The sequence below is a fragment of the Calonectris borealis genome, chromosome W (genome assembly GCF_964195595.1).
Source record: "Calonectris borealis chromosome W, bCalBor7.hap1.2, whole genome shotgun sequence".
Classification (NCBI taxonomy): Eukaryota; Metazoa; Chordata; class Aves; order Procellariiformes; family Procellariidae; genus Calonectris; species Calonectris borealis.
The window spans coordinates 38,724,851-38,744,524 of record NC_134351.1 but is presented as its reverse complement, the minus strand read 5'-3'; the positions used below and the strand labels follow the sequence as shown (position 1 = coordinate 38,744,524).

The 19,674-nt window shown below is 47.6% G+C and overlaps 1 protein-coding gene across 1 annotated transcript in view; it reads right to left on the bottom strand.

Annotated features, from left to right (window-relative positions):
- The window catches only part of LOC142074845 (ankycorbin-like), a 122,886-nt gene that overhangs the window by 45,305 nt on the left and 57,907 nt on the right, over positions 1-19,674 (bottom strand).

Genomic DNA, 19,674 nt, shown 5'->3' with positions numbered 1-19,674 from the left:
TTCAATACGAACTGGAGTCAAAGGCAGCCAAGTGGTACGCCACAATTGATATTGCTAATGCATTCTTCTCAATTCCTTTGGCGGCAGAGTGCAGGCCACAGTTTGCTTTCACTTGGAGGGGCGTCCAGTACACCTGGAACCGACTGCCCCAGAGGTGGAAACACAGCCCTACCATTTGCCATGGACTGATCCACACCGCACTGGAACAGGGTGAGGCTCCGGAACACCTGCAATACATTGATGACATCATTGTATGGGTATTGTGGTTTAACCTGGCAGGCAGCCAAATACCATGCAGCCGCTTGTTCACTCCCCCCACCACAGTAGGATGGGTAGAGAATCGGAAGGGTAAGAGTGAGAAAAAACTCGTGGGTTGAGATAAAGACAGTTTAATAGGACAGAAAATGGAAAATAATAATTGTAATGATAGAATATACAAAATGAGTGATGCACAATGCAATTGCTCACCACCCACGCTGACCGATAACCAAGTAGGGATCGCTACTTCCTAGATTATGCCTACCATTCATATACTGAGCATGACGTCACGTGGTATGGAATACCCCCTTGGACAGCTGGGCTGGCTGTCCTAATTAAGTTCCCTCCCATCTTGTGTACCTAGCTCAGTCAGTAGGCATGGGAGCTGTCCTTGGACTAGGAGTGTGTTATCAGTGAACGGAACAGAACATCAGTGTGTTATGAACATTCTTCTCATACTAAATCCAAAACACAGCACTAGGAAGAAATTTAACCCTATCCAAGCCAAAACCGGGACAGTATCCACCCCTTATTCTATACCATTTACATCATGCCTAGGTCTCACAATTTTTTTTTCAATACATTCCAATTAATCACCACCACCTTTCTTTTCTTTTGATATATAAACACACACAGAGATATCATTCCCTTAGTCTATGGGCCATCCCTCTAAAATGTCCATTGAGTTCATTTAGTCCACGACTTTGGGCTCCATCTGTCATAACAGTCTTTCAGGGCAGGAGAGATGGTGTGTGGTGTTGGGCTGTTGCGTCCTGAAGCCAGTTCTCATTTCAGTATTGCTGCACTCGTCCGGTTCTATCATCGTTGCACTTTGCTCTGTTTCATCCGAGTTAGTTCATTCTTCATTAATCTGGGTGATTTTTACTGCTATACCATTGATAGTAACCATAGAAAAAATGATATACAATATCATATAACAATTAACATCATACAATTTAGTTCATTGGCTATTGTCACCCAAAATCAAATCCCCTTGAGGTACACTCCGGACTTCCCCATCCTTTCGCATTACCCACCAAGTGCCCCAGGTCCTTGAGCAAAAGCAATCCCACGGATGGGTTTTCCCTTGCGAGAGGCAGGAGTAACCCAGACTGTCTTCCCCAGCATATTTCTTATGTGTACGACAGGGACTTTATCTCCATCTACAGTACGTAAGGGTTTGGATTGGGCAGGGCCAGCTCGATTAACAGATCCCCTAGTGTTGACTAACCAGGTTGCTTTTGTTAAATGTGTGTCCCAATGCTTGAATGTCCCACCACCCATTACTCTCAGCGTAGTCTTTAGCAGTCCATTGTATCGTTTAATTTTCCCGGAGGCTGGTGCATGATAGGGGATGTGATAGACCCACTCAATACCATGCTCTTTGGCCCAGGTGTCTATGAGGGTGTTTCGGAAATGAGTCCCGTTGTCTGACTCAATTCTTTCTGGGGTGCCATGTCGCCACAGGACTTGCTTTTCAAGGCCCAGGATGGTGTTCCGGGCGGTGGCATGGGGCACAGGGTATGTTTCCAGCCATCCGGTGGTTGCTTCCACCATGGTGAGCACATAGCGCTTGCCGTGGCGGGTTTGTGGGAGTGTGATATAATCAATCTGCCAGGCCTCTCCATATTTGTATTTCAACCATCGTCCTCCATACCAAAGAGGCTTTACTCACTTGGCTTGCTTGATTGTAGTGCACGTTTCACATTCATGGATAACCTGGGCAATAGCGTCCATGGTTAAGTCCACCCCTCGATCACGAGCCCATCTAGTTGTTGCATCTCTTCCTTGATGGCCTGAGGCGTCATGGGCCCACCAAGCTATAAATAATTCACCCTTATGTTGCCAGTCCAGATCCACCTGAGCCACTTCAATCTTAGCAGCCTGGTCCACCTGCTGGTTGTTTTGGTGTTCTTCAGTGGCCTGACTCTTGGGTATGTGAGCATCTACGTGACATACTTTGACAACCAGGTTCTCTATTCGGACAGCAATATCTTGCCACAATGCGGCAGCCCAGATGGGCTTCCCTCTGCGCTGCCAGTTGTTCTGCTTCCACTGCTGCAACCACCCCCACAGGGCATTTGCCACCATCCATGAGTCAGTATAGAGATAAAGTACTGGCCATTTTTCTCATTCAGCAATGTCCAAGGCCAGCTGGATGGCTTTCACCTCTGCAAACTGGCTCGACTCACCTTCTCTTTCAGCAGTTTCTGCAACATGGCGTATAGGACTCCATACAGCAGCTTTCCATCTCCGATGCTTTCCCACAAGGCGACAGGACCCATCAGTGAACAGGGCATATTGCTTCTCGTTTTCTGGTAGTTTCTTATACAGTGGGGCCTCTTCAGCACGCGTCACCTCCTCCTCTGGGGATATTCCAAAATCTTTGCCTTCTGGCCAGTTCGTGATCACTTGGATGGGAAGCAGGAAGTCTCGTTTGGTGTGATGTTGTTGCCAGTGCACTGTTGTGGTAGAGATTGGTACCTGTTGTTCTTCAACCCTCAGCAACCCCACAACAGAAGGGTCCTCTGAGAGACCTGGCAAGGTGGACAGCTGTTTAATTTCCTCCGTCTCCAGGGCAGCTATACCAAAAGCCCACCGGTACCCTTTTGGGTCCTTGAAATACCCTCTCCTGAGGTAGTCTATGCCAAGGATGCACGGAGCCTCTGGGCCAGTCACAAAGAGGTGCTTCTGCCACTCATTCCCGGTCAGGCTCACTTCGGCCTCCAATACAGTTAACTCTTGGGATCCCCCTGTCACTCCAGAAATACAAACGGGTTCTGACCCTTTATAGCTTGATGGCATCAGGGTACACTGTGCCTCGGTGTCTACGAGAGCCTTATACTCCTGTGGGTCTGATGTGCCAGGCCATCGAATCCACACAGTCCAGTAAACCCGGTTGTCCCTTTCCTCCACCTGGCCGGAGGCAGGGCCCCTCTAGTTCTGGTCATAGTATCCATCTCTCACTTCTTGCAAACGCGAGTCAAGAATTTCTTCCTTACAAATACAATCCAAAGAGAGATCAGCCCTTCTACTCTGTCTGGGGTACTGTTCATGCGAAACTGGACAGTCGTGAGACAGGTTTTTCCTGAAAACTGGAGCAGCATTTTTCCTGGGAGAACCCCCTTGTGTCACTGTTTTTCCTTGCAACTCACGTACCCGTGCCTCTAGGGTGAAGGTAGGTTTTCCATCCCACTGCCTCATGTCCTCTCCGTGGTCACGCAGGTAAAATCACAGGGTGCCCCGTGGTGTGTATCCACTATATCTTCTCTCTTGAGCAGAAGAACGCTGACTCCTAATGGCTGAGATACTGGTCCGTACAAGTGGAGAATAGGACATATCCTCTTTGAGTTGCTGGACCTCCCGGGACAGTTTCTCCACAGCCGAGACAAGGGAGGAAGAGATAGTTTCTTCGTATTCCCAGAGTCTGCTAAATACGTCATCCACCGTTGGTGCTTCTTCCTCTTTCCAGGACAGTACTGCCAATGAACTGGCATGCGACGCTTGTGCGCTCCGTACCAACTTCCGCCACATGGGTCGCGTGCACTGGACTTCATCTGGATCTTTGGGCGTTTGGTCGTTGTCCTGGTCACTATAAACCACCTCCAGCACGCCTCATTCTCTCAGGTACTGGATACTTTTCTCCATAGTGGTCCATTTGCCTGGGCGATATATAACATCTTCCTTAAAGGGATACCTTTCCTGACAGCAGCCGCCTCCAGAGGCTGAGGGCTTGTGCCCCTTTTCCAATTGCTTTGTCAATGCCCCCTTCCCTAGCAAGGGATCCCAGCTGTTTGGCTTCCTTCCCCTCTTATTCCAGGCTACTGGCCCCATTATCCCAGCATCGGAGCAGCCAGGTAATAATATGCTTGCCTGGACGAGGGCTGAAATCTTTCCGCGTATCTCGCAGCTCACTCAGGGATAGGGATCGGGTGGTTTCCGTCTCGTTTATGAGTTCTTCCTCTTCCTCCTCCCCTCCTCGTGATGGCCCTGCTTTTCCATCATCCCTTTCTAAACGACTTGACTTCCGCTTCAAAGATTTCCTCTTCTGTACAGGGGCAACGGATACCGGCAAGGGTTGGTCCTCTGGTTCAGCTGCAGTGCTCGTTGCGGGGGTTGGAGTAGCCGCAGTGCCCGTCGCGGGGCTTGGAGTAGCTACAGTGCCTGTCACAGGGGTTGGAGTAGCTGCAGTGCCTGTCGCGGGGGTTAGAGTAGCCGCAGTGCCTGTCATTTTGTCATCAGATCTGGAGACCTTCTCTCCCCCTTGAGGGTTCTGAATAGTGTTGAACAGGGCTCGGTAGGCATGGGCCAGGCCCCAGCACGTTGCAGTAATCTGGGTCTCTCTGGAATTGCCAGGGTGACAGCATACGTTTTCCAAATATTTTAGTAGTTTTTCAGGATTCTGCACTTGTTCAGGGGTGAAGTTCCAAAACATTGGACGTGCCCACTGTCCTAGGTACTTGCCCATACTATCCCACACACCCTGCCACTCATAACTATCCAGCCTCGGGGCAGATCTCTGGGTGGTATTCTTCAAGAGTTGTTTAACCTTAAACAAGGCCTGAAACACATTCAGGAGCCATAGCGATAAGAACACGCTGGTTTGAACATCCCAAGGATATTCAAAATCCTCAAGAGCTGTTGTAATCAGCCTGGAGGAGAAGGGGAAGGTGAAGGAAGCTGTCTCCCCTGTAAATTGGCTCTCCGAAGAAAAGGGGTAAAAAGTGTAATTATTAATAGTTTCCAAAAGATAGCTCCCAAAGAACAGTGCTGAATACAGGCTCCTGACCAATAATTTTATCATAACATAAACCAGTGTCACACAGTATAGCAAAGCAATGACCTTAATCCATTTCCCAGAGATGACAAACCCCACATAAAAACTGATAATCAGCAGTATAGACAGCCAGTAAGGTGCTACAAACCAAAACTCCCAGAACAGATCCAACAACTCTGAGAGCAAATAAACCAACATTATGACCAGTGAGTACTAAACTGATATAATGAATGCTTATAACAAATTTGTTTTAACCTGTTCCTGTCAGATGTGTCGTTATCTCAACCCTTCGTGCCCCACGTTGGGCGCCAAAAAAGACTGTCGTGGTTTAACCTGGCAGGCAGCCAAATACCACGCAGCCGCTCACTCACTTCCCCCGCCCCCCCAGCGGGACGGGGAGAGAATCGGAAGGGTAAGAGTGAGAAAAAATCATGGGTTGAGATAAAGACAGTTTAATAGAATAGAAAAGGGAAAATAATAATGATAATGATAGAATGTACAATATAAGTGATGCACAATGCAATTGCTCACCACCCGCGCTGACTGATAACCAAGTAGCGATAGCTACTTCCAGGATCACGCCTACCGTTCATATACTGAGCATGACGTCACATGGTATGGAATACCCCATTGGCCAGCTGGGCTGGCTGTCCTAATTACGTTCCCTCCCATCTTGTGTACCTAGCTCAGTCAGTAGGTATGGGAGCTGTCCTTGGACTAGGAGGGCACTTAGCAACAACTGAAAACATCAGTGTGTTATCAACATTCTTCTCATACTAAATCCAAAACACAGCATTAGGAAGAAATTTAACCCTATCCCAGCCGAAACCAGGACAGTCCTGCATATGAGAAATATGCTGGGGAAGACAGTCTGGGTTACTCCTGCCTCTGGCAAGGGAAAACCCACTCGTGGGATTGCTTTTGCTCAAGGACCTGGGTGCACTTGGTGGGTAATGCAAAAGGATGGGGAAGTCCGGTGTGTACCTCAAGGGGATTTAATTTTGGGTGAAAATAGCCAATGAACTGAATTGTATGATGTTAGTTACTATATAATACTGTATGTCATCACTTCTATGGTTACCATATGCCATATTAACAGTATTACAGTAAGAATCACGCAGATTAATGTACAATGAACTCTGATGAAACCGAGCAAAGTGCAGTGATGATAGAACCGGACGAGCGCAGTGATAATGGAACCAGAACTGGCGTCAGCATGCAACAGTCCAACACCACACACCATCTCTCCTGCCCTGAGAGACTGTTATGACAGATGGAGCCCAAAGTCATGGACTAAATGAAATCTAGAGACATTTTAGAGGGATGGCCCATGGACTAAGGGAATGATATCTCTGTGTGTGTATATATCAAAAGGCAGGAAAAGTGGTGATGACTAATTGGAATGTATTGGAAAATGTGAGACCTGGGCATGATGTAGATGGTATAGAATAAGGGGTGGATACTGTCCTGGTTCCGGATGTGACAGAGTTAACTTTCTTCCCAGTAGCTTGGGGGGTGTGCTGTGTTTTGGGTTTAGTGTGAAAGGAGTGTTGATGGCCCATTGATGCTTTGGCTGTTGCTGGGTGGTGCTTGCACTGGGGAGACTTTTGGTTTCTCTTTTTGGCCTCCCATGCCCTGCCACGTGCAGGGCAAGCTGGGGCGGGAGGAGGAGCACAGCCAGGGTGGTCGACCCAGCTGGCCAATGGGGTACTCTATACCATGTGTCATCATGCTCAGTATAAAAACCAGGGGTGTGGGGTGGCTCCCCCCATTCGTGACACGCGGTCGGCGAGTAGTTGCACTGTGCATTGCCTGCTTTGTGTATTCTGTTATTGTTGTTGTTCTCATGTTACTATTACTGTTCTACTTCGTTTTATTTCAATTATTAAACTGTTTTTATCTCAACCCGGGAGTTTTCCTACTTGTGCCCTCCCGATTCTCTCCCCCATCTCACCGGAGTGGGGGGGTGAGCAAGCGGCTGCGTGGGGTTTATTTGCTGGCTGGGGTTAAACCACAACAAGTGGAAAGTAATTTTTCAGGAAATTTAATATCAACATCTTAATTGAATTATATTCATAACAATGCTGTAGGGGAGAGGAGGAACAAAAAGGAACAATCAGGATTTGAACCTGAAAAGAACTTCAGGAAAGTTTTGGAAACCCAAAAGCTTTTACACCCAAATCTCCCATGGAAACAAACTTTACAAGAAATTTTGGAATAAGAACCAGATTTCAGCCATCTGTTGGCTAGAAATAAAACACAGGTGGATATCACTGCCATCTTCTTCATTTTGTCTGTGCTCTGAAACCTAGACGTTGTTGTGACCATCTGGACCATCATAAATTAAATATTCTGATAAAAGTAAATAAAAAAATTATTTGCTATCAGGGATCATATCAGGTCACTGGAACACCAATGAACTCCATTCCTGGAGACGCAACAATCCTCAGGCACTAGACCTGTCTTGTAGCTCCTATCCTGGTACAATTTTCAAAAGACAATATGCTAGTACACTTTTCTACTTAAGTGTTTGGGCAATTTTAAGAGATGACACAGTCTGTGCAAAAGAAACATCTTCTAGAGCATGGTGTTAGACTGAGGACCCCCAATGTGCACAAGTGTCGGAGTGACCAGGGGTTGGAGTAGGAGTGCGTTCCCGGAGTAATGATGAGTCCCAATATGGGTATGGTCATTCTCGTTTATTTCAAAATACTGCGCTACTTTTATAAGCCAGCCACACTAACACACGCACCTACGAATCCTCTATTGGTTACAGTCAGCAAGCACACGAATCTTAATATACACAGATTGGTCAAAAGCAGGTGTCCACGCGAACGCTTCCTGCGCCTGCATTCCGTTACCTAATCTACTGATATTTACATTCCTCAGCCTGTTTTCCCTATTCCGCTATCGTTTCAGAGACTCTAAAACTACAATTGCTCTTTAGCAACCCTTTGCCTTAGACTGTTGTTAACAAATCCTCAGTGCTTGGAATGTTCATGGGATGTCCGTTATTTAATAAAAATCCTTCCACACACAAGAAAATAATGTACAGACTGCCTGAATTCCAAAGGTCTCCTAGAGGATTTATAGCAATGTGGAATCAAGAAAAGGAGGATGCTAATCAATTCTTCTTCCATTTCATAGGCACTGGGCTCACCTGACTTCTCCAATTTTGAAGATCAGATATCTAAACCATTTCCTATGGTTTTCTTTCTCACCTAGAACAGTATAATAACTGTAGTAAGTCTGTATACTTCCAATAGCTTCCTTTAAGATAAATATTATTACGTACAAGGAAAGACTCTCTGTCAAACGTTATTTAAAACTTGATTTATTTTTTGAACAGTGATGTCCTTCATGCCACTCACCCCACCTCATTATACAACAAAATCCAAAAGAAAGAAAAGAAAAATGAATACTATGTACATGATAAATATAAAGGATTTGGTGTTGGAATATGGTCCAAAATTTATTTTCAGCTCAGCCTCCAAGGCATGAACATTCTGGTTCAAATGAAAATATATAATTTCTACTAACGGCTATTGACAATAGTTTTGTGAAAGAGTCCTTAAAAAGTGCATTTGTAGAAGTTTCTAAAGCTTTTTTGTACAATTGTCAGTCTCATTTTATGAAACAACAGCTGATTGAGTTGCAGTTAAAAAGATTTAGAGACCTATTGTTTCATTTAATAGCCATAAGCATTTAATTCTAGTTCAGTACCTTGCAGAAACATGCAAACATGGCAACAGTGTAATGGCACAAAGACAAAATAACTTTAGGACAAGAAAGTGCTGCCATTTATACATTGTGAATCCTTTCCAAAATTCCACCCCCGCTTCAATAATAGCAGCAGCTTCTTTAAATAACAGCCCATTTGAACACTTGCTCTTGTGGAAAGTGCAGTACATGAATGAATCCTATTCCCTCCTGAAAATGTCCTCTTTGAAAAGACTTTTTTGTTAGTTTAAGTGGGATTTAAATGATCAAATTCCATATTGGAAAGCACAGTCTTGTTGTTTACGGAAGCTGGACACAAAACAAAACAAAAGAACCCCCACCTATCTGGCAGAATAAGACTACAACGGCAGTCAGATTTCCAGATAGGTTCTATTACAAGTGTGCTTGGCAATAGTCTGTGCAGTTTAAGTGGGAGCAACAATGGGGCTGTGTCACCTTACGCCAAAGGTGGATTTGTAAAATTTGTTAAACCACTGTCGTGGTTTAACCTGGCAGGCAGCCAAATACCACGCAGCCGCTCACTCACTCCCCCCGCCCCCCAATGGGACGGGGAGAGAATCGGAAGGGTAAGAGTGAGAAAAACTCGTGGGTTGAGATAAAGACAGTTTAATAGAACAGAAAAGGGAGAATAATGATAATAAATAATGATAGAATATACAAAATGAGTGATGCACAATGCAATTGCTCACCACCCGCGCTGACCGATAACCAAGTAGCGATCGGTACTTCCTGGATCACGCCTACCCTTCATATACTGAGCATGACGTCACATGGTATGGAATACCCCATTAGCCAGCTGAGCTGGCTGTCCTGATTATGTTCCCTCCCATCTTGTGTACCTAGCTCAGTCAGTAGGCACGGGAGCTGTCCTTGGACTAGGAGGGTACTTAGCAACAACTGAAAACATCAGTGTGTTATCAACATTCTCCTCATACTAAATCCAAAACACAGCACTAGGAAGAAATTTAACCCTATCCCAGCCGAAACCAGGACAGTATCCACCCCTTATTCCATACCATTTACGTTATGCTTAGGTCTCACATTTTTCGATACCTTTCAATTAATCACCACTATCTTTTTATATATATACATACATAATACATATACATACATATATACATATAATACATATACATACATATATACACATAAATATATATAAATGTCCATTGAGTTCTTTTAGTCCACAACTTTGGGCTCCATCTGTCATAACAGTCTTTCAGGGCCAGAAGGATGGTGTGTGGTGTTGGGCCGTTGCATCCTGAAGCCAGTTCTCATTTCGGTACTGCTGCACTCGTTCAGTTCTATCATCGTTGCACTTTGCTCGGTTTCATCGGAGTTAGTTCATTCTTCATTAATCTGGGTGATTTTCACTGCTATACCATTGATAGCAACCATAGAAATAATGATATACAATATCATATAACAATTGACATCATAAAATTCAGTTCATTGGCTATTTTCACCCAAAATCAAATCCCCTTGAGGTACACACCGGACTTGCCCATCCTTTCGCATCACCCACCAAGTGCACCCAGGTCCTTGAGCAAAAGCAATCCCACGGATGGGTTTTCCCTTGCCAGAGGCAGGAGTAACCCAGACTGTCTTCCCAAGGATATTTCTTATGTGCACGACAGGGACTTTATCTCCATCTATAGTACGTAAAAGTCTTGACTGGGCAGGGCCAGCTCGATTAACAGACCCCCTAGTGTTGACTAACCAGGTGGCTTTTGCTAAATGTGTATCCCAGTGCTTGAATGTCCCACCACCCATTGCCCTCAGTGTTGTCTTTAGCAGCCCGTTGTATCGTTCGATTTTCCCGGAGGCTGGTGCATGGTAGGGGATGTGATAGACCCACTCAATGCCATGCTCTTTGGCCCAGGTGTCTATGAGGGTGTTTCGGAAATGAGTCCCGTTGTCTGACTCAATTCTTTCTGGGGTGCCATGTCGCCACAGGACTTGCTTTTCAAGGCCCAGGATGGTGTTCCGGGCAGTGGCATGGGGCACAGGGTATGTTTCCAGCCATCCTGTGGTTGCTTCCACCATGGTGAGCACATAGCGTTTGCCGTGGCGGGTTTGTGGGAGTGTGATATAATCAATCTGCCAGGCCTCCCCATATTTGTATTTCAACCATCGTCCTCCATACCAAAGAGGCTTTACTCGCTTGGCTTGTTTGATTGCAGCGCACGTTTCACATTCATGGATAACTTGTGCAATAGCGTCCATGGTTAAGTCCACCCCTCGATCACGAGCCCATCTATATGTTGCATCTCTTCCTTGATGGCCTGAGGCATCATGGGCCCACCGAGCTATAAATAATTCACCCTTATGTTGCCAGTCCAGATCCACCTGAGCCACTTCAATCTTAGCAGCCTGGTCCACCTGCTGGTTGTTTTGATGCTCTTCAGTGGCCCGACTCTTGGGTACATGAGCATCTACGTGACGTACTTTTACAGGCAGGTTCTCTACCCGGGCAGCAATATCTTGCCACAATGCGGCAGCCCAGATGGGTTTACCTCTGCGCTGCCAGTTGTTCTGCTTCCACTGCTGCAACCAACCCCACAGGGCATTTGCCACCATCCATGAGTCAGTACAGAGATAGAGTACTGGCCATTTTTCTCGTTCAGCAATGTCCAAGGCCAGCTGGATGGCTTTCACCTCTGCAAACTGGCTCGATTCACCTTCTCCTTCAGCAGTTTCTGCAACTTGGCGTATAGGACTCCATACAGCAGCTTTCCATCTCCGATGTTTTCCCACAAGGCGACAGGACCCATCAGTGAACAGGGCATATTGCTTCTCGTTTTCTGGTAGTTTATTATACAGTGGGGCTTCTTCAGCACGTATCACCTCCTCCTCTGTGGATATGCCAAAATCTTTGCCTTCTGGCCAGTTCGTGATCACCTCCAAGATTCCTGGGCGACTGGGGTTTCCTATTCGGGCCCGTTGTGTGATCAGCGCGACCCACTTACTCCACGTAGCATCGGTTGCATGATGTGTGGAGGGGACCCTCCCTTTGAACATCCAGCCCAGCACCGGCAGTCGGGGTGCCAGGAGGAGCTGTGCTTCCGTACCAACCACTTCCGAAGCAGCTCGAATCCCTTCATATGCTGCCAATATCTCCTCCTCAGTTGGAGTGTAGCGGGCCTCGGATCCTCTGTATCCCCGACTCCAGGACCCTAAGGGTCGACCTCGAGTTTCCCCTGGTGCTTTCTGCCAGAGGCTCCAGGCAGGGCCATTCTCCCCGGCTGCGGTGTAGAGCACATTCTTCACATCTTGTCCTGCCCGGACTGGCCCAAGCGCTACTGCATGAACTATCTCCTGTTTAATTTGTTCAAAGGCTTGTCATTGCTCAGGGCCCCATCTGAAGTCGTTCTTCTTCCTGGTCACTTGATAGAGAGGGCTTACGATCTGACTGTAATTTGGAATATGCATTCTCCAAAAACCCACAACGCCTAAGAAAGCTTGTGTTTCCCTTTTGCTAGTTGGTGGGGACATGGCTGTTATTTTGTTGATCACATCCATTGGGATATGACGACGTCCATCTTGCCATTTTATTCCTAAAAACTGGATCTCCTGTGCAGGTCCCTTGACCTTACTTTGTTTTATGGCAAAACCGGCTTTCAGAAGGATTTGAATTCTTCTCTCCCCTTTCTCAAAAACTTCTTCTGCTGTGTTGCCCCACACGATGATGTCATCAATGTATTGCAGGTGTTCCGGAGCCTCACCCTGTTCCAGTGCGGTGTGGATCAGTCCATGGCAAATGGTAGGGCTGTGTTTCCACCCCTGGGGCAGTCGGTTCCAGGTGTACTGGACGCCCCTCCAAGTGAAAGCAAACTGTGGCCTGCACTCTGCCGCCAAAGGGATGGAGAAAAAGGCATTAGCAATGTCAATTGTGGCGTACCACTTGGCTGCCTTTGACTCCAGTTCGTATTGAAGTTCTAGCATGTCCGGCACGGCAGCACTCAGTGGTGGCGTCACTTCGTTCAGGCCACGGTAGTCTACTGTTAGTCTCCACTCTCCATTAGACTTTCGCACTAGCCATATGGGACTGTTAAAGGGTGAGCGAGTCTTGCTGATCACTCCTTGGCTCTCCAGTCGACGAATCAGCTCATGGATGGGGATCAGGGAATCTCGGTTGGTGCGGTATTGTCGCCGATGCACTGTTGTGGTAGCGATTGGTACCTGTTGTTCTTCAACCCTCAGCAACCCCACAACAGAAGGGTCCTCTGAGAGACCTGGCAAGGTGGACAGCTGTTTAATTTCCTCCGTCTCCAGGGCAGCTATACCAAAAGCCCACCGGTACCCTTTTGGGTCCTTAAAATACCCTCTCCTGAGGTAGTCTATGCCAAGGATGCACGGAGCCTCTGGGCCAGTCACAATGGGGTGCTTCTGCCACTCGTTCCCGGTTAGGCTCACTTCGGCCTCCAACACAGTTAACTCTTGGGATCCCCCTGTCACTCCAGAAATACAGATGGGTTCTGCCCCTTTATAGCTTGATGGCATTAGGGTGCACTGTGCACCGGTGTCTACGAGAGCCTTATACTCCTGTGGGTCTGATGTGCCAGGCCATCGAATCCACACAGTCCAGTAAACCCGGTTGTCCCTTTCCTCCACCTGGCCGGAGGCAGGGCCCCTCTAGTTCTGGTCATAGTATCCGCTTCTCACTTCTTGCAAACGTGAGTCAAGAATTCCTTCATTACAGTCCAAAGTAAGATCAGCCCTTCTACTCTGTCTGGGGAACTGTTCACTGGAAACTGGACCATCATGAGACAGGGTTTTCCTGAAAACTGGAGCAGCATTTTTCCTGGGAGAACCCCCTTGTGTGATTGTTTTTCCTTGCAACTCACGTACACGTGCCTCTAGGATGAAGGTAGGTTTTCCATCCCACTGCCTCATGTCCTCTCCGTGGTCACGCAGGTAAAACCACAGGGTGCCCCGTGGCGTGTACTTTCGATATCCTCTCTCTTGAGGAGAAAAACGCTGACTCCTAATGGCTGAGATACTGGTCCGTACAGGTGGAGAATAGGACCTATTGTCTTTGAGTTGCTGGACCTCTCGGGACAGTTTCTCTACAGCCGAGACAAGGGAGGAGGAGATAGTTTCTTCAAAATCCCGAAGTCTGCTAACCACCTCATCCACCGTTGGTGCTTCTTCCTCTTTCCAGCACAGTACTGCCAACGAACTGGCATACGATGCTGGTGCACTCCGTACCAACTTCCGCCACATGGGTCGCGTGCACTGGACGTCATCTGGATCTTTGGGCGTTTGGTTGTCGTTCAGGTCACTATAAACCACCTCCAGCACGCCTAGTTCTCTCAGGTACTGGATACCTCTCTCCATAGTGGTCCATTTGCCTAGGCGATATATAACATCTTCCTTGAAGGGATACCTTTCCTTCACGCCTGACAGCAGTCGCCTCCAGAGGCTGAGGACCTGTGTCCCTTTTCCAATTGCTTTGTCAATGCCTCCTTCCCTAGCAAGGGATCCCAGCTGTTTGGCTTCCTTCCCCTCCAATTCCAGGCTACTGGCCCCATTATCCCAGCATCGGAGCAGCCAGGTAATAATATGCTCGCCTGGACGACGGCTAAAATCTTTCCGCATATCTCGCAGCTCACTCAGGGATAGGGATCGGGTGGTTTCCGTCTCGTTTATGAGTTCTTCCTCTTCCTCCTCCCCTCCTTGTGATGGCCCTGCTCTTTCATCATCTCTTTCTAAACGACCTGATCTCCGCTTCCAAGATTTCCTCTTCTGTACAGGGGCAACGGATACCAGCAAGGGTTGGTCCTCTGGTTCAGCTGTAGTGCCTGTTGCTGGGGTTTGGGTAGCTGCAGTGCTTGTCATGGGGGTTGGAGTAACTGTAGTGCCTGTTGCCGGAGTTTGAGTGGCTGCAGTGCCTGTCGCAGGGGTTGGAGAAGCTACGGTGACTGTTGCCGGGGTTTGAGTAGCCACAGGGGTTGTCATGGGGGTTGGAGTAGCCGCAGTGCCTGTCGTGGGGTTTTGAGTAGCCTCCGTGTCTGTAGCCGCCCCCGAGACTCGCCGCTCCGCCCGCCCCGATGAGGCACCGCTGCTTGCCCTCCCTCTTTTCTTGTTCCTGAGGGTTGATCTCTGGACAGTATTCCTGAATAGTTGTTTAACCCTAAACAAGGCCTGAACCACATTCAGGAGACATAGCAATATGAACATGCTTGTTTGAGCATCCCAAGGATATTCAAAATTCTCAGGGAATATTGTGGACATCTTTGTGAAGAGGATAGAAGAAAAAGGAGTTTCTGACGATATGGAAGGGAAGATGAACAAGTGGGAGAGAGTGTCCCATCCCGTCTCCCCCCTAAATTCATTCTCCGAGGAGAAAATAGTGCAATTACCAATAATCTCTAAGAGGTGGTTCCCGAGGTACAGAAATGACGGCAGTGCCGAGTACAGATACCAGATTAGACTTACGACCAAGGATTTTATCACCTCATAAAACAGCAACAAAATGATAATCTTGGCCCAGTTCCGAATAATGATAAACAGCACAAAAGGGAACATATACTGCAAGCAAGGTATTACATGACCCAACATTGAGAGCCAGCCCCACAACTTTGACAGCCAATACATCAACATTGTGACCAATCAATATAATGGATGCTTATAACAATTTTGCCTTAACCCACTTTGGTCAGATCTATCGTTATCTCAACCCTTCGAGCCCCACGTTGGGCGCCAAAAAGGACTGTCGTGGTTTAACCTGGCAGGCAGCCAAATACCACGCAGCCGCTCACTCACTCCCCCCGCCCCCCAATGGGACGGGGAGAGAATCGGAAGGGTAAGAGTGAGAAAAACTCGTGGGTTGAGATAAAGACAGTTTAATAGAACAGAAAAGGGAGAATAATGATAATAAATAATGATAGAATATACAAAATGAGTGATGCACAATGCAATTGCTCACCACCCGCGCTGACCGATAACCAAGTAGCGATCGGTACTTCCTGGATCACGCCTACCCTTCATATACTGAGCATGACGTCACATGGTATGGAATACCCCATTGGCCAGCTGGGCTGGCTGTCCTGATTATGTTCCCTCCCATCTTGTGTACCTAGCTCAGTCAGTAGGCACGGGAGCTGTCCTTGGACTAGGAGGGTACTTAGCAACAACTGAAAACATCAGTGTGTTATCAACATTCTCCTCATACTAAATCCAAAACACAGCACTAGGAAGAAATTTAACCCTATCCCAGCCGAAACCAGGACACTGAGATAAAGACAGTTTAATAGAACAGAAAGGAAGGGAAAATAATAACAATAATAATGGTAGAGTATACAAAATGAGTGATGCACAAAGCAATTGCTCACCACTCGCTGACCGATACCCAAGCAGTGATTGCTACTTCCCGGACCACGACCTCTATTTATATACTGAGCATGTTGTCACATGATATGGAATACCCCATTGGCCAGTTGGGTTAGCTGTCCCAGCTATGCTCCCTCCCAGCTTCTTGTGCACCTAGCAGAGCATGGGAAGCTGAAAAGTTGTTGACTAGCAGGGTACTTAGCAACAACTAAAAACATCAGTGTGTGTCGTGGTTTAACCTGGCAGCAGCCAAATACCACGCAGCCGCTCACTCACTCCCCCCACCCCCAGCGGGACAGGGAGAGAATCGGAAGGGTAAGAGTGAGAAAAACTCATGGGTTGAGATAAAGACAGTTTAATAGGGAAAGCAAAAGCTGCGCACGCAAGCAAAGCAAAACAAGGAATTCATTCACCACTTCCCATCGGCAGGCAGGTGTTCAGCCATCGCCAGGAAAGCAGGGCTCCATCACGCGTAACGGTTACTTGGGAAGACACACGCCATCACTCCGAACGCCCCCCCTCCTTCTTCTTCACCCAGCCTTATATTCTGAGCATGACGTCATATGGTATGGAATAGCCTATTGGCCAGCTGGGCCAGCCGCCCTGGCCACACTCCCTCCCAGCCCCCTGCACATCTGGCAGGGCATGGGAAGATGAAAAGTCCTTGACTAGCGCAAACACTACCTAACAACAACCAAAACATCAGTGTGTCATCAACATTATTCTCACACTACATCCAAAACACAGCACTATACCAGTTAACAGGAAGAAAATCAACTCCATCCCAGCCAAAACCAGGACAGTGTGTTATCAACATTCTTGTCATATGAAATCCAAAACACAGCACTAGGAAGAAATTTAACCCTATTCCAGCGGAAACCAGGACAGTATGCACCCCTTATTCTATACCATCTACGTCATGCCTAGGTCTCACATTTTCCAATACATTCCAATTAATCACCACCGCTTTTCTTGACTCTTGATATATACACACAGATATCATTCCCTTAGTCTATGGGCCATCCCTCTAAAACGTCCATTGAGTTCATTTAGTTCATGACTTTGGGCTCCATCTGTCATAACAGTCTTTCAGGGCAGGAGAGATGGTGTGTGCTGTTGCATTGTTGCATCCTGAAGCCAGTTCTGGTTCCATAATTGCTGCGCTCGTCTGGTTCTATCATCGTTGCACTTCGTTGATTTCATCGGAGTTCATTCTTCATTAATCTGGGTGATTTGTACTGCTATACCATTGATAGCAACCACAGAAATAATGATATACAATATCATATAACAATTAACATCATACAATTCAGTTCATTGGCTATTTTCACCCAAAATCAAATCCCCTTGAGGTACACACCGGACTTCCCCATCCTTTCGCATCACCCACCAAGTGCACCCAGGTCCTTGAGCAAAAGCAATCCCACGAATGGGTTTTCCCTTGCCAGAGGCAGGAGTAACCCAGACTGTCTTCCCCAGCATATTCCTTATATGCACGACAGGGACTTTGTCTCCATCTACAGTACTTAAGGGTTTTGACAGGGCAGGTCTAGCTCGATTGAAAGATCCCCTGTTGTTGACGAGCCAGGTGGCTTTTGCTAAATGTGTATCCCAATGCTTGAATGTCCCACCACCCATTACCCTCAGTGTAGTCTTTAGCAGTCCATTCTATCATTCGATTTTCCCAGAGGCAGGTGCATGATAGGGGATGTGATAGACCCACTCAATACCATGCTCTTTGGCCCAGGTGTCTATGAGGGTGTTTCGGAAATGAGTCCCGTTGTCTGACTCAATTCTTTCTGGGGTGCCATGTCGCCACAGGACTTGCTTTTCAAGGCCCAGGATGGTGTTCCTGGCGGTGGCATGGGGCACGGGATATGTTTCTAGCCATCCGGTGGTTGCTTCCACCATGGTGAGCACATAGCGCTTGCCGTGGTGGGTTTGTGGGAGTGTGATATAATCAATCTGCCAGGCCTCCCCATATTTATATTTCAACCATCGTCCTCCATACCAAAGAGGCTTTACTCGCTTGGTTTCCTCGATGGCAGCGCATGTTTCACATTCATGGATAACCTGTGCAATAGCGTCCATGGCCAAGTCCACCCCTCGATCACGAGCCCATCTATATGTTGCATCTCTTCCTTGATGGCCTGAGGCATCATGGGCCCACTGAGGCATCATGGGCCCAGGCCAGATCCACCTGAGCCACTTCAATCTTAGCAGCCTGGTCCACCTGCTGGTTGCTTTGATGTTCTTCAGTGGCCCGACTCTTGGGTACGTGAGCATCTACGTGACGTACTTTTACAGCCAGGTACTCTACCCGGGCAGCAATATCTTGCCACAATGCGGCAGCCCAGATGGGTTTACCTCTGCGCTGCCAGTTGTTCTGCTTCCACTGCTGCAACCACCCCCACAGGGCATTTGCCACCATCCATGAGTCAGTACAGAGATAAAGTACTGGCCATTTTTCTCATTCAGCAATGTCCAAGGCCAGCTAGATGGCTTTCACCTCTGCAAACTGGCTCGATTCACCTTCTCCTTCAGCAGTTCCTGCAACTTGGCTTATAGGACTCCATATAGGAGCCTTCCACCTCCGATGCTTTCCCACAAGGCGACAGGACCCATCAGTGAACAGGGCATATTGCTTCTCGTTTTCTGGTAGTTTGTTAGACAGTGGGGCCTCTTCAGCATGCGTCACCTCCTCCTCTGGGGATATTCTGAATTCTTTGCCTTCTGGCCAGTCCCTGAACACTTCCAAGATTCCTGGGCGACTGGGGTTTCCTGTTTGGGCCCGTTGTGTGATCAGTGTGACCCACTTACTCCACGTAGCATCGGTTGCATGATGTGTAGAGGGGACCCTCCCTTTGAACATCCAGCCCAGCACCGGCAGTCGGGGTGCCAGGAGGAGCTGTGCTTCAGTACCAACCACTTCCAAAGCAGCTCGAATCCCTTCATATGCTGCCAATATCTCCTTCTCAGTTGGAGTGTAGTGGGCCTCAGATCCTCTGTATCCCCGACTCCAGAACCCTAAGGGTCGACCTCGAGTCTCCCCTGGTGCTTTCTGCCAGAGGCTCCAGGTAGGACCGTTCTACCCAGCTGCGGTGTAGAGCACATTCTTCACATCTTGTCCTGCCCAGACTGGCCCAAGGGCTACTGCCTGAACTATCTCCCGTTTAATTTGTTCAAAGGCTTGTTGTTGCTCAGGGCCCCATTTGAAATTGTTCTTATTCCGGGTCACGTGATAGAGAGGGCTTACAATCAGGCTGTAATCTGGAATATGCATTCTCCAAAAGCCCACAACGCCTAAGAAGGCTTGTGTTTCCTTTTTGCTAGTTGGTGGGGACATGGCTGTTATTTTGTTGATCACATCCATTGGGATCTCACGACGTCCATCTTGCCATTTTATTCCTAAAAACTGGATCTCCCTTGACCTTACTTTGTTTTATGGCAAAGCCGGCCTTCAGAAGGATTTGAATTATTCTCTCCCCTTTCTCAAAAACTTCTTCTGCTGTGTTGCCCCATACAATGTTGTCATCAATGTATTGCAGGTGTTCGGAGCCTCA